Genomic DNA, 16,449 nt, shown 5'->3' with positions numbered 1-16,449 from the left:
GTCATTCCTGATGATTTGAGAAATTTTGAAGGTAAAATGAACTCTAGAAATCAGGTTTCTTCCATTAATATTTTCAGTAAAATGTTCCTTTATGTGAAACTAGAGGCCCAGTGCATGACATTTATGCACTCAGAGGGAGAGGGGAGGTCCCTCAGCCTGACCTGCCCTTGGGGGATGTCCGAATGATGGCTTAGGCCTGTTCTCTTTGGCCCATGGGAGCGGGCCTAAGCCAGTCAGACATCCTTAGCACTGCCACTGAGGTGGGCCACTGTGCTTGCCAGCTGTCAGCCTGGCTTGTGGCTGAGCAGCACTCCCCTTGTGGGAGTGGACTGACCACCAGGGGGCAGCTCCTGCATTGAGCGTCTGCCCCCCAGTGGTCAGTGCACATCATAGCAACTGGTCGTTCTGCTGTTGGGTCAAGTTGCATATTACCCTTTTATAATATAGGACTAGAGAGCCAATGCATGAAATTTGTGCAAGGGGCTCAGTCCTCACCACTGCGGCAGCTGTCTCTGCCATGGTCCCTGCCATTGCGGCCTCATCCTGAAGGTCATCCAGTCTAATTAGCATATTATGCTTTTATTATTATAGATATGCTGCCCTTTCTTCATCTCCTTACTAACTGTTTGGCCTTGTGTAAGTCACTGTTCATTGTGATTTTGTGTTTCTTCCTTTGAAGAAATGTCAGAAGAGACAAATTGTTTTCAAATGTCAAATGCCATTCCAGCTCTGAAAGACAAGAATCTATAATAATTCGTCTTTCAGAATTTTTTCTCAAGCTATTGAGTGTCCCTTCATTGATATAAGAAAAATAGAACATTGTTCAAATGACTCCTTACTGTTTACATGCTGAGAGTAATTAAATTATTTCTCATGCTCTAATAAGCTAAAAACAAAAACAAACAGAAAAATAAATATTCCAAACAAAAAGCAAACCAGAGCAAATTAAAAACCAAAAGCATCTCATAAAACTATTTTCCTGGATCTATTTTCTTCCCCTTAGACAAGTCAATAATCTCCTTTCCCAAAGAGTCATGAGTGAATCTGGACCTAGCACTCCAACAAAGGCCAGGGGGAGGCCAGCTAAGACAGAGAGCTTTCAGATAGAAGTGCTCTTTTGTGGCTAATTTCTCGCTTAGTAACTCAGCTAACCTCCACATGATAAGTGAAACAGAAGGCAGGGAGGTCTTTAGCTAGAAAGTTGGACCATTGGCAATGATCTTGATTGCCTTCCCAACCTCCATTTCATCTGTTCTTTAGATATACCCTCCCAACCCATTTCTGTGAGGCATCACTCAAAATGGTGGCGTTTCTGATGCACAGGCCCATCAATTACTGATAGGAATTTCATCATCTCTACTTCCTCTTTATGCCCCTTCCACAGCTACACCATTTACTTGTCACTGAAGGAAGAATGAGGAAAAGATTTCACACCAAGTAGTTACTAAGAGTAGCTCTATTTTACTAGGGATGATATGAAGCTATTTTAGATAGAGATTAAATGCTTGGTGCTTTAAAACTGTACAGCTGCAAGGAAGCATAGTATGTCTTAAATGCAATGCATTCCTTTGATATAAGTGGCTATTGCCCTCTTTTTATTGTTTTTCTTCATTAGTAATAGGAACTACTTTACTTTACAAATGATTATTGTATTCTTAATAAAAATATAATTTTCAAAGTATAACAATAATTTAACATTGATAGTATTTGTAGTAAAAATAAGAGTAACAAAAGCACATTTTTTGAAATGTTAATATTTATAACATATTTCCCAATATGAAGTGAACACATATGTCAAAGATTTAAGTCATTAGTGAAGGAAACAGCAGAATGGTAAACCTGGAAAAGTAAACTGTTGTTGGGTGGTCCTATTGGGCAATGCTGCACCATGACACTGAGATACATACAGGTTTTGTTTGCCTTTATTTTTAAGTTTTGCATAATTTTAACACCTCCATTACTGTTACAAAATTCTCCTTGTAAAAAGTAAATAAAAATTAAAAATAAGACAAACAAGAAAAACTAGAAGTCTTGCTACTATATTGTCAGTTTGTACTTTAAAAAAAAAAAAATATATATATATATATATTTTATTGATTTTTTACAGAGAGGAAGGGAGAGAGATAGAGAGTTAGAAACATCGATGAGAGAGAAACATCGATCAGCCGCCTCCTGCACATTTCCCACTGGGGATGTGCCCGCAACCAAGGTCCATGCCATTGAATGGAATCGAACCTGGGGCCTTTCAGTCTGCAGGCCAACGCTCTATCCACTGAGCCAAACCGGTTATGGCCAGTTTGTACTTTTTAAAAAAATATGTTTTTATTGATTTTTGGAGAGAGAGGAAGGGAGAGAGATGGAGAGACAGAAACATCTATGAGAAAGGAACATCATGGATCTGATGCTTCCTGCACCCTGCACGGCCCCTACCGGGGATCAAGCCTGCAACCAAGGTATGTGTCCTTGGCCAAAATTGAACCTGGGACCCTTCAGTCCGCAGACAGACACTCTATCCACAGAGCCAAACCGGGTAGAGCTGCACTGTTTTCTTTTAAGAATATATCAATTGTCTCAGTACTCAGTGGAATTTAAGAGACACACTCAGAAGTTCTGCACTACACAGTTGAAATAATGTTCTATAGTTATCTTACTCATTTTTTGGATTTCTATCTAGTTTTATGAGTTTAATAGACATTGTCCCCACAAATGAGTACACTCATTAATTGGAATCAAGAGATCATAAAAATATTTGTGTATTCCCAAATATTTTGATGGGGTGGTGGGAAAGGCAGAAACAATAAAACAAGATAAAATATGCTGCTGTACATTGGGAAAAAATAACTGCAAATATATTAATAAGTAACTGGTTTTTAAATCATGCAAAGCATTCTGCTGAATTTTCAGAGTGGGAATTAATAAAGAAAGGTTCTATGCGTGATGGATTGGGTAATAATTTGCCTGGTAGTTTTTAAAGGGCTGATTTCCATATCATTTTACAATGATTTAGCTGAAGATGAGAGTAAGCACAGCCTCTTTGCAATTTACAATTGTGTATGTCCTCCCATAAATTAAATTGTTAACCTGGTGACATTCTCTTCACTTCCAACAGTGTTATGTCTCATTTAATGATGGAAAAGACCAGTGATCGTTTGTAGAGTTTTACACACATCAATTCTTTTGATATTTACCACTGTGTTGTTTAAAAGGAAACAATCACAGGCATGGTTGGAATAAAGACAAACATATTTGAAGTCAATGCCAGAATGCTTTTCAATTGTCATGTTTTGACTTCACGAAAGGTTTTGGATTCAGTAAAAAATTAGGAATTTCACAAGGGTTATTGAAGTGCATCAGAGAAAGAAGATATCCTGTAGCTATCCATCCAATTGCTTAGTTTTAGGGAAATTAGCAGGGTTTAAATTGATTTGCTTCTGGCTGGGAGCTGGGACTTTTTCTTTGCTAAGTCTCAAGAATATTTTCTGTATCACATCCTGTTTGTTTCTTCTGGTGAAAGTGACTGGGTAGATGGATTACAGAGAAACGTTGGGTTAATGCTAGAAAAAATGTGTTAGATCATCCTTTGCAGTGTTTATTTGTGTTTTTTTGTTTGTTGGTTGGTTGGTTGGGTTTTTTAGTTGAACATGTAACCAAGCATTTTGCTTGCTTTTTCTCCTTTAACTTTCAAAATGGTCCCATGAAGAAACTCATCATCTCTATTTTGTGGGTTTGAAAGTTGAGATGTAGATGGTAATTTGCATATTACCCTTTTATTATATAAGATGTTTTTATTGATTTTTAGAGAGAGAGGGAGGGAGAGAGAGAGAGTATCCAGTATCACACAGCTAGTGAGTTTTGAAGTTGGAATTTGAACACATTTAAGACAATTTCAGAGGTCACAAGCAACTATTCTATATTGCTTTTACTAGATGGAATGGCACAGGTTTTTGCTCAGTTAAGTAATAATTAAGTCTTTGACTATGAGAAATAATAAAAAAGCTCTGGGCTTCTTTTTTCTTCATGTGCAAAATAAAGACTTCAGAATCAGTTATACAGAAGTTACCTTTTCCTAGGTAAGTTACTGTGCTGTTTTTCCAACGTAAAGAACATGCATTTCCTAGACTTACTTAAAATTAATGATGATATCCTTATGCAGGTTCTGTATGCTCAATATAATAATTTCTTTGTAAAATGAAAAACATCTGAACTCCTACATGGAAACATTTCTCTTACAATTTATTAATTAATGACACAGCACTATGATGCATTTAGAAATACTTATACATATTGTTGTATCTTGAAATCAGAATATCCTCTACATAAATTTGAAAGTTTAGAATATTATTGTGTACAAGGATTATAGTATTTGATCTAGAATTATTACTTGTTATATAAATGAATTCATAAATTCACTCTATTCGATTTTCCGTCACCTAGTCTATGGATCATGGTTGGGAATCAGAGATTTGGGTTATAGAAAATTCTAAAGCAGATATATCTTTTTGTCATTAAGACACTACAAAAGAAATTATTTTGGCAATACTTAAATTTAAATTAGATTGATAACTGTGCCCTCAATAAATGCATCTATCAGATAATCAATACAATTTGCAATTTATTCTAAAGGTGCAACAGCAGTATAAGGGTTTGGGGGTATATTATTTTTCTAAGGATGCCAACGCAAAGAAGTACTGACTGGGTGGTTAAACAACAAATTTCTTTTCTAACATTTCAGAGGCCGGAAGCTCAAGATCAAAGCATCAGAAGAGTTGCTTTCTCCTGAGTTGCCCTTTCTTGCCTTCTCACTATGTCCTCCCATGGTCTTTCCTCCTTATGTTCTAATCTCCTTTTATATGGGCAGGTTGAATGAGGCCTTCCCTAATGACCTTGTTTAACCTTAATTATCTCTTTAAAGACCCTATTTCCAAATACAGTTTTATCACCATTGCAGTTGATTACAATAACAAAATACAGAGAAAAACCAGCAAAGGAAAAAGTCCCATGGAGCAAAGGACAGAGTAAACCAGACCTGAGCTTCTAAGCATCCCATCCTAGGGAATAGCATAGAATGAGCTTAATTCTTCCAGCAATGACATTTGGTAACAAGTGGGAAATGTTGCCAACCAGGAAAGTTCAACTGAGGCCCAGCTGTCCTTGATCTGTTGGGGTCAGTCACAGTCATAGAGTCTTAAAGTACCTGTGTGACCTCAGTCACTACAGCTCCAGACTGACAGCAGGTGTTCATGGTAAATAACTTTATTAGTTTAAACTATCTGGACACACCAGTACAGCATGCCACAAGGCCTCTAGCATGTGCCAGACAGGACATTCTAAGATCTAAATTGTAGTCGTTTTCAAACTTTTCTTATTTTAAATGTTCAGGGTGAAGGGCAGCACAGTCCTGTTGAGTTAAATTTTTCCTGCCTCAGACCCTGTATTACAGAGAATGAGTCTAAGCAATGGTCTTAGCAATAATCCAGAGAAAATCAAGAAAAATGAGTGAGGTGAAACATTCTGAAAATTGAATCAGGTCTATCAGTAAGAATAAGTAAGAGTTAGAAGCTAGGAAAACTGAGAGCGTAGGAAAAGTCCAGGGAAGAATATTTAATTGATGTTCTACACAAATGAGAGGTTCTAGAGACCATTGTTATCTCATACAAGTTAAATGAGATGGTTCATAGGAATCACCAACTTCTGGTGGCTTACAATAACAGCTCTAAGCCATAGTGCACAAGCTCAAACCAATTTCTTGATGTGCGCATAAGCAGTTATTAGCACACATCATATTTGTAATAATATATAAGTATATGCCATCTAAAATATTTCTCAGGTTGACCTCATTGTGTTCAGTGATTAAAATAATTAGCAAACTTCAATGCAGATCTTTCTCATGGAAAAGTTATTATGCTAAGTGTGGCCTTGCCTCTGATTATAGCTTGATTAAATTGCACTTGGATTTTGTTTTTATCCTCACTTTAGGACATGTGCATTGATTTTAGAGAGAGGGGAAGGGAGATAAAGAGAAAGAAACATTGATGTGAGAAACATTGTTTGATGCCTCCTGTTAGGGCCTGACTGGGGATCAAACCCATGACCCAGGTACGTGTCATGATAGGGAATCAAACCCACAACCTTTTGGTGTCAAGGATGACTCTCCAACCAACTAAGTCACCCTGCCTGGGCACATTTTAATTTTTTTAACTGTAATATTATTGTATTTTGTGAAAGAAGCATCCTATGTCAAAGTTATCTGGAGTCTTATATGGGGAATACGATAACAATTGAAACCTTTAATTCTATGTGGATAAAGTCTCATAATATTTTTGGATCACATCTCTCTTTAAGTTAGAAGAATACAAATTATTCTATCATTATTTCTCTTTGGGCTTCTTTATTCCATATTTTCTCTCTGCTTACAAGGCCTGCTTATTCCCCGTGCATGTACTTATTTAACTCTTGAAGCCTTTCCTTTCTTCTTGCATTAATTTTCTATGGCTGCTTTAACAAATTATCATGAACTGTGTGGTTTAACACAATATACATGTATTTTCTTCTTATACTGGTGGTCAGAAGTCGGAGATGAATTCCATTAGGACTAAACCAAAGTGTCAAAAGAGTCATGGGCTCTTGGGAAACTCTAGGGGAGAATCCTTTTTTTCTTTTTCTAGTTTGTATGGACTGGATAATTTCATTGGCTCATGGCCAGATGTGACATTGCCTTTCTGCTCTTGCTTCCATTATTGTATCATTTCTTCCACCTCTCTGTCTGTCAAATCTTCCTCGGCCTCCCTCTTATAAAGACACTTGTGATTGCATTTAGGGGCACCCTGATAATGCAGGATAATCTCCCCATTACAGATCCCTTAACTTAATCACATCTGCAAAGTCCATTTTGCCCTATAAAGTAATATTCACAGGATAGAAGAATAGGAAACTGGATTCCTTTGATGGTTATAATTTGGCCTAAAATACACCTACGGAACAGATGCCCACTCTGATCTTTCATTTGGTCAATAACTATTATTTTAAAAAATGCATCTTGCTTCATCTTTATATTTCCTTGATGTTTTGAAAAGAGCTGGGTGAAGCGTCTGGAGTTCTGTCCAGCCATCTCCATTTATCATCAGATGAGAACTCATGAAAGTATCTGATTTCTTAAAGCACATGGCATTTTCAGGTAATACATTCTTTCAAATTGAAGAAAACCTTCTACAGGTGACATTGCAGAAAACGTTGAATGAGGTTTGAGAGAGCCACATTAGACAAGATTTTGCAATAATTTCTTACTTCAGAATTTTTGATATATGACATATGGTTGTCTTAGATAAAAAGGTAAAAATAGTTATTCCCCTGGAAGAATACATAGTTTGTGCATAGCTCTTTTGAAAATAAAATTAAATTTGATCTGACATGTTAAAAATGCTTTCTTTAATTCTTGGAAGCAGTTCATAAGTGAACATTTAAATAGAATATAAAAAAATATATAGTCAGAAAAATACAAAAAACATAAATGTAAGGCTTACTGAATTTTGCAAAAAGTGAACATACATATCTAACAACATCAAGAAATGGAAAGTTAGTAACGATTCAGTCAAAATTTACTCAAGGAAATAGACTCAATATAAGAAATATGTGAATAAAAACCTATTGTGAGATTATAGTTAAGAGACATGTGTGAGGAGCTGGGAAAATGAAGGTCTAAAATAAACAATCGATGATAATAGAAAGAGTAACTAGTTAACCTGGCTAATAAACTAGTGAGAACAAGTAACTTATAGTTTTCTGGGTAATAATTTCTTAATGGCATAGTCTGCTTCCAGAGAGAGGTTGTGAATGGGAATCTTGTAAAGAGCTTTTTGAGATACAGTTGCTTTAGAGCAGATGCAACCATATGGTCCATAACCAAGTATCTGGTAGGGAACCTAGGGCCTCTGTTTGCCATTAGAGCTAAGCAGCCAGAAAGATGAGCTGAATATAAAGTGGATGAGAGGAAAGATAGTCTAAGACCTGCAGGGCACCACTGTTTCTGTCTAATCGCAAATCCTACCGGGAGGACTGAACAAGAATAAAAGTGACTGACTGCTGGTTTAAGTTTCTCTTTTGTTGAAATTTAACATGGAAATATATCAACAGGGGATAGCAATATATTCCTATAGTTTAGTCAAGTTAACGTTGCACAATCCAATAAATGAGAATCTTAGAAGTTTCCCCACCCACCCCACCCTTGGCCCTATCCATTCACCACATCTCCCATTCTGTTACCTTCTAACAATGAAGATGAAGTCTGTACTGTACTTTGTATAAACGGACTCATAATGTGCACATTTATCTGATTCCTTTTACTCCACAGCGACTCTCATGAGAGTCGGCTTGTTCTGTGTACGCTTGCAACGGCTTTATTCTAATTGCTATATGTTATTCCATTGCATGAGTAGATCACAAGATATTTTTCTCTTCTATCAATAGTGAACATTTGGTTTGTTTCCATATGGGGGTTGTTGCTAACAGTGTTGCTATGAATAGTTGTATATTTATAGAAAGAGTTGTATATTATTGTTTGGTATATTCTTAAGAATGGTATTTCTGGGTCAGGAGATATGTGTATGTTTACTTTTACTGGACACTGTCAAAGAGTTTTACAAAGTGAGTAGTTGATTAATCTCTCAAAACAACTTTTCTTTTTACAAATGAAGATACTATTTTCAATCTAGTAGGGTTATTATGAATATACTAATACAACCACATAATGCAATGTATACCTTGAACATAATGAATATGCAATAAATAATGGCTCATTGTTATTTACTGTATCTACATAATTTGATGATCATAAAGCAGGCAGGGTTATTTGTTTGGGCAAAATTTCTTGACCACATACAACATGGCCAACACTATACTATGCAAACCAGTTAATCATAAATCTTCTGAGGATTATTAATAGAGCTGGGTGGGACCATGTACCTAATTCACACTAAGTGTGCCTTAACACACCAAAAAGCAAGTTCCCTGTTTGCAGGAAGTTTGAATGATCTTATTTGCAACAGTAGGGTAAGGATGGGGGAAGTGGAAAATTTCAGCCTGAACATCTGAATGCTAAATTTCCATCTGGTAGATGTGAATTTTGACTATAAACCCAAATTCACTATTCAGTCCGGTTGTTCTAAAATTTTACCTTACATCACAATGAACATGATAATGACACAAAATGGCATAAGAGAGATTATGTAGGAATCCAGGCTTTCATTTATTCAATCAACAAGTATTTAAAGTGCACCTAGAAACTAGTTTAAAAAGTGCTTATTCCTCAATAATTTTACATTCTAGTTTGAAGAATAACTGTTAACAAACTAAATAATATATGATGTCAAATAAAGGAAAGTTCTCTAAAGAATAAAAAAGTCAGAGACAGCAGAAGGGGATATAGAATTTTCCTAGAATACTATTTTAGGTAATTTGGACATGGAAACATTTGAGAATACCTTCTAGACCATGTACATGTATGTTATCAAAGGAACAACAGATTCTATGTTAGGTACTGTCGTTTTCATTAGCATATTTTATTATATAATATGTCAGACTGCTGCTCATATATGACAATTTAAAAGTAACACATATTTAGAGAGAAGATATAGAATGTGCCAAAACTTGACAAATTTCAGAAAATAACTATTGACACTTAAAAGTTGACTAAGGAAAATGTAGTCAAAATATGACTCTTGACTCATATTTTCTCACATTATTACAACTATGAATTGTCAAAGAGATTAGAGGGTCTTAAGTCTTTAGAACTAGTAGAGAAAGGAAATGCTAGTATAACTTTGTGTTTTCATGCTTTCTGATTTATTTCCACATTACAATTTCTTGACTTAAGAATAAAAATTCCTTATAATGCCAGCTCCACATGCTTTCAGAGAATTCAGCTGGAAACCCTGTCTCTGGCACAATGTCTCAGTGATAGGAGAGCAAAGACATCACTGCTCTCACAATATGACTGCTTAGGTCTCCTTTCCTGGGATATATATGTGACATATCCCTTTCTCAGATATTTCATTTCCCCTATATTTCTCCGCTGTTATTCATATCCTTTTAAAAATCACTATTTTTCAAAATAAAGGAAAAGATATGAGGTAGCAATCTGGCCCCACTCCTTATTAGGTGTAAGATCTTCATTTAACTAGTTAAAGACATATTTATAATGCTACTATTATATACTCAAATCTCAAGATATTTTCTCTTTTAAAAATGTAAATATATCATCCCTGTGGGTTCTTTCTGAATAACCAAATTTCTAATATGGAGAAAATTATAATATTAGCTATCACATGGTTTGAATGGATTAAGATTATAAATCAAAAGCCATAAAACTTTGGTGTTAAATAGACCTAGAATGCCACTTATGTGCATGGATTTTAAGTAGTTGTTTTTTTAAACTAAATTACTCTATATGTACAATGCAGTTTTTGTGATAGAGATAAGTTATGTAAATATATAAATATTTAAATGTATATCAAATTCTGTAATGCAATATGCGTTCAATAAATTGACAATTGTTCTTTGTTAAGCTATCTCTTAGAAACCATCAACTTACTAGGTATAGTTTCTACAGACAGAAAGTACAGCTGACTTCTGATCCGGGTATATAATAATGCTAGAGAGTTCTTCTTAGGTGTCTTATAATTAACCAAGCTTAGTACCTCCAATACTGAATATTTTTTTGCTAGATATCTTGTATTACCCATAAACTAGATCCACACTTTATAAGCCTGAGCATGCCCAGGATAGTTGATATATATGGACAGTGTCATTAACTGCCAATAAGTTGTCTAGCTCCTATGAATTTCAGTCTAAGTGGGAACCACTAGCAAAAAACATCAAAGGGGGTAGGAAAGTAAGGTTGAGGAACTCCACTTCTGCCCTCTTTGAAACCCTTGCTTCCTCCTTGTGGGTTTGCCACTGGCTGGCTGGTTCCTCCACCAAAGGTCAATGTTCTTGTCAGGTGACCCTGTACACACAGTTTACTCTATTTCTCCTAAACTTCTCCTTCTTGTTAGGGTATTGTTTCTAGTAGTTTTCCTAATCCCTATTCATGCCTTTAAAATACTAAACAATACCCAAAGTACTTGTGTAGTATCCCTCAGTTTAGCTTTGAAACACCAGCCCTAAAATAGTATATACTATAGTTGGCACTCAATACATACTATCCTATCTAATAAAAGAGAAACATGGTAATTAGCATACGTCCTCTACCCTTACCATTGGCTAATCAGCGAGATATGCAAATTAACTGCCAGCTGAGATGGTGGCCAGAATCCAGGCAGCTTGAAACTAACATGAGGCTTGCTTGCTTCAGTGTCGGAGGAAACCAACGTTCCCCGCCTGCTTTGCTGGCCTCTGAGCTTGCAGTCTGAAACATTGTTACAAATATAGAAGCTAAACAAAACCCCAGAAACCTGCTTTCAGCCCGCTGGGATCTCAGAGCTGGAGTTGATACAGAGTTTCGATTATAGAACCCAAACAAACCAGATACCTGCTATCAGCAGCAGAGGCCTCAGAGCTGGAGCCAGGGCTAAAGCTGGCCCAGAATAAAAAAGAAAAAGAAAAAGAAAAAAAGGAGCAGTTGGGAGCTTCAGTCACCCACCAGCCTGAAAACAGCCCTCAGCCCCTCACCCAGACTGGCCAGGCACCCCAGTGGGGACCCCCACCCTGAAGGGTGTGTGACCAGCTGCAAACAGCCATCATCCCCTCACCCAGGCTGGCCAGGCACCCCAGTGGGGACCCCCACCCTGATCCAGGACACCCTTCAGGGCAAACCAGCCGGCCCCCACCTGTGCACCAGGCCTCTATCCTATATAGTAAAAGAGTAATATGCCTCCCAGCACCGGGATCAGCGGAGCCACGAGGCCTCCCGGCACCAGGATCAGTGTGACAGGGGGCACGCCCAAACCCCCTGATCGCCCTGCGGCTCTGTGTGTGACAGGGGGCAGGGCCACAACCTTCCTATCTGCCCTCCTCTGTTCGTGACAGGGGAAGGCGCCCCAACCCCCTGATCAGCCCTGCTCTGTGCCTGATAGGGGGGAGCTCCCCAACCCCCTGATTGCCCTGCGTCTTTGTGTGTGACAGGGCCCGGCACCCCAACCCCCTGATCGGCCCTGCTCTGTTTGTGACAGGGGGTGGTGCCCCAACTCCCCTATCGGCCCTACTCTGTGAGTGACAGGGGGGAGCTCCTCAACCCCCTGATTGGCCCTGCTCTGTGGGTGATAGAGGACGGCGCCCCAACCCCCTCTCCATGGTCCCTGCTCTGTGTGTGATGGGGTAGAGCCATAACCTCCCCATCGGCCCTGCCCTGAGTGTGACAGTGGCGGCACCCCAACCCCCTGATTGGCCCTGCTCTGTGCATGGCAGGGGGGAGCTCCCCAACCCCCTGATGGGCCCTGCTCTGTGCGTGACAGGGGGTGGCGCCGCAACCTCCCCATCAACCCTGCCTTGAGTGTGATAGGGGGCGGTGCTCCAACCCCCTAAATGGCCCTACCCTGAGCGTGACTGTGGGTGGCATCGCAACCTCCCGATCTGCCCTGCTCTGTGCATGATGGGGCGGCGCCCCAACTCCCCAATCGGCCCTGCTCTGAGCCCGACCATGGGCTGCACCTAGGGATTTAGCCTGCCCTCTGCCACCCGGGAGCAGGCCTAAGCCAGCAGGTCATTATCTCCCAAGGGGTCCCAGACTGCGAGAGGGCACAGGCCAGGCTGAGGGAACACCCTCCCCCTCCCCCCCCACCCCCCCCACCGAGTGCACAAATTTTTGTGCACTGGGCCTCTAGTCTTCTAATAATAGAAATTGGAAATTTTCAAAACATTCCATTTATTTACCTCAATCACCACATCTCTCATCATTTCTAGTCAGAAACAAAGTCCCTTATATTCCTCTAACTTCCTCAATAACTTCTGTATTATTTTCCTATCCCTGCTTATATTTTTATCTGCTCTGTTTATGTCTGATCATTTTTGGTTGAACTTTTGCATCACTAATACCTTGCTTCTGTGCTTCAAGGCTGGTCCCTCTGCCATCCATATTCGTAGGGAGGCCAGAATGGTATACTTAAAACACATATTTGTTTATTTCTTTATCCTGCTGGAATCTCTTTAATGCTTACCCACACCATATTTAGGATATTATTAACTCTTAGTACCTCCTATCTGTATTACATAGCTTTCCATTTTCTTACCATACATGTCTAATATCAATTATACCAGCTGATTTGTGTGTTCAATACTTTTTAGCTTATTCTATAATGCTGTAATTATGCATAACCTTTTTGTCATTTCCAATAAAAATAAATAAGTTCATATATACATACACACATGCACATAATCCTGCTTTGATATTGTGTTTTGCTTCTAAATATCACAGTGCCATTTACCACTTTTTAAAATAGCCTAATTATTGTAAGGTATATATTTTATATTTATTGTGTTTGCTTTCTCAAATATTATTTATTACTAATTTCACAATTTTCATTATCTATTCACTAAACTCCACTCAGCACTATTGACCATCATCATGCACAGTTCTCATCCTTACATACTATTTCTTTGAGTACATTTGACACTTTTGAAAACCTCCCTTGAGACTCTTTCTCTGACTTTCTTGCATCCACACTACTTACGTTCTCTTTCTCACTTTATTTCATTTCCTTTTCTCTTACTCATAATTAAATTATAACATTTCACAAGCATCTGTCCTAAATCCTCCTTTCTTCCTATACTCCATCTGGCCAATTTAATTCACTTCCATAGTTTTAAATACCAATATTATATATTGCTGTCTCCAGAATCATTTTCTTTAAAATGCACAGCAATACATTCTTTTTTTCCATGCTTATTTCAAATGGGTATCAAATACATATCTTAAACTCAATATCTATATATAATACTAAGCTTACTTTCCATTAATCCTATTGAACCTGCTTCCATTTTCAATAAATAATACAACCATCCCCTCAGTTATCAAATTCAGAAATTCGAGTACAATCCTCAACTCCTTCATCTACTTTATCTTCCACATTCAGTGAATAATCAAACCTGTCATTTCTGCATTAAACTACACTACAATCTCCCCCTCTTACTCTATCCACATTGCTTTCACTCTCATGTACTATTGCAATAACCTTCTAATTTGTCTTATTACCTTTATTCTAGTTCCTATTAAATTCATTCTGCACTATTTTTGGAGAGTCTTTTCTGACATGAATTGGCTAACACCCTACCATGATATAAAAGAATGTATGCTACATGCCCTTGAGTTGGTTCTGACTCCAGGAAACTTTATGATGAGTGATGTCCACAATGTCCTGTCCTCAAGAGTCCTGCTCACTTCCTGTAGATTCATGCCTATGGCTTGTTCTATAGAATTAATCCATCTCGTGTCCAATATTCCTTTTTTTTCTGATGCATGCTAGTTTTGTTCTGGCATTTCCCTCCCCCTCCCCCCCACCCAAAGAACACTGCCTTCTCATGATATGCTTGAAGTAGAACAACTTTACTTTTATCGGCTTTGCCTCCAGCGATGTTTCAGGCTTAATTTGCTCTAGGAACTTAATGTGCCAATTCATAAATATGACCTTCAAAATGTGCTAACATCTGGTCTTGAATATCTCTCTAGCTGCCTCTTATTAGTTTATTCTGAGCATTCACTGTATCTGTGAAGAGAAAAAAAAAGCTCTCATTTTCTGCACAATATCATTTACTATTTCCTATCTGTGGAATTCATGTTCCTCTTCACTTTCCCTGGATTCATCCTACATGTTCTTCAACTTCAAGAGTGAAAGTCTTCTCACTATATAGAGGCCTTTTCTGACCTTATCACTGGGTTAAAAGCCTCCACTAGAGACACGTGCTCTCATGACATTTTTATCGTAACAGCCTTTGCATTTTACTAGAGTTAGTTGTGTAACTGTTTGTGCTTTTTGCTAGTCTGTCAGCTTTATAACTCTGTTTTCCCAGAAGCAAGTACTGTCTACGGCACTGCCCTCACTCAGTACATATTTACATAATGAATTTATAAATGAATAATGTCTGACATATTGTATGTACTTAATTCTTTGGTTGAATGGGGCAATGAATGTTGAGTTGTTATTATCTATTGTTCTATCAAATCACTTTTCTACTGTGTTTGTTCTTTTGGTCTCAGCAGACCTATAATTGCTAAATAATTATCATAACTATTTTTTTCTTCTGAAATCAGAAAACAAGTAATTTGTTTTTTAAGTTCTTTATCAGTGAAATGATTCTTTGAAACCCTTTTCAAGGAACCTTTTCCTTCCAAATTAAATTATAGTTTTGGATACAAATCATTATAATATTTAACCTAGATCTAAAATAGAGACTAAATAAAAGGGTTTTGACAAAATTTTCTAATCAATGGAATTCTCAAAGGATTTTATATTCCATGATATAATTTCACAGATGTGATTGATTATCTCTTTATGACAGAGGTAATTTAAGAGATCTAGTTATATAATTTCACTTGGAAATGATAGATATTTAAATTGAGATGAGAGAGGAGAGCTGAGTCAAGTATGAATCTGATGGCAGAGAGTTGAGGTATGTTGTTGGAGAGTTTAATTGAAGGACATTGAGGCTTCTTTATGCTCTCCAACTAAATTTTAACCTAATATAAATAAAGGTGAGCAACTGTTCTAAATTGCAAAGGCTGACTTAAAGGATGGTATACCCAACTCTGAAAGGGACATTGAGAAACCAACTGGGTTAGTCATTTGTCTTCAGGGAGTTTAACAGCTAATCACATCAGAAAAGTGGTTAACTTAAAAAAAAATAGTTTTAACAAATGAAGACAATTCTCAATAAACTTTGAATGTGACTGTAAGTCATACATTTAGTTATAGGAGATAAAATAAGAAGATCCATCACAGATAATAGTTTCTGTCTAAATACTAGAATTGTCTGGTTTATAAAATATGCTTAAATTATAAACGTCTTCTTTTCTAAAGATGGAAATAAATGTCCATTGTGAAAAGTAATTTAAAGTTGCTTTATATATTATTAAAAAAATAAAGTTGTGTGCTTTATCAATGCAAATGTGTTATTGCAAGATAATTTTATCCCCTCAAAAGTCAAAAAATGACTCGATATTAATCTGCATGTAGACATTTTTTAAAAAATAACACAGAGAGAACCTAGGACAGAAGCAATGGAGCACATTTAATTAGTTAACACTTCTTTGTTAGTTTTCTAAATAACATTAAAAGAGAATGCCTGTGGAAATGCTGAAACCCTTAATGGTTATGCTTCTATTATGAATATAATCTATAATTCCTCACATAAAGTGATATTGGCTTACAGAATGTTACATTTATTTTACTGCGTACCAAAGAAATGCTAAAACTAGATTATATTCTAATATGAATATAGTCTATAATCTTCACATAGAGCGAT

General features: G+C 37.2%; 1 long non-coding RNA gene across 14 annotated transcripts in view; it reads left to right on the top strand.

The window, feature by feature from the left end:
- Positions 1 to 3,996: 3,996 nt before the first annotated feature.
- LOC118658860 overlaps positions 3,997 to 16,449 on the top strand; it is a 107,182-nt gene continuing 94,729 nt past the window's right edge. For 3 of the 14 annotated variants that reach the window (XR_004968392.1, XR_004968390.1, XR_004968398.1), the window contains exon 1: positions 7,043 to 7,174. This is a non-coding gene — a long non-coding RNA (uncharacterized LOC118658860). Of the gene's footprint in view, positions 4,071 to 6,052; positions 6,097 to 7,031; positions 7,175 to 16,449 lie in introns of those variants that run through there. The other 11 variants (XR_004968401.1, XR_004968402.1, XR_004968383.1 and 8 more) reach the window with 10 other exon arrangements.

This window comes from Myotis myotis, unplaced genomic scaffold (genome assembly GCF_014108235.1).
Source record: "Myotis myotis isolate mMyoMyo1 unplaced genomic scaffold, mMyoMyo1.p scaffold_m19_p_1, whole genome shotgun sequence".
Taxonomy (NCBI): domain Eukaryota; kingdom Metazoa; phylum Chordata; class Mammalia; order Chiroptera; family Vespertilionidae; genus Myotis; species Myotis myotis.
Note: the sequence above shows the minus strand (reverse complement) of the source record. Positions and strands in the feature narration are given on the sequence as shown.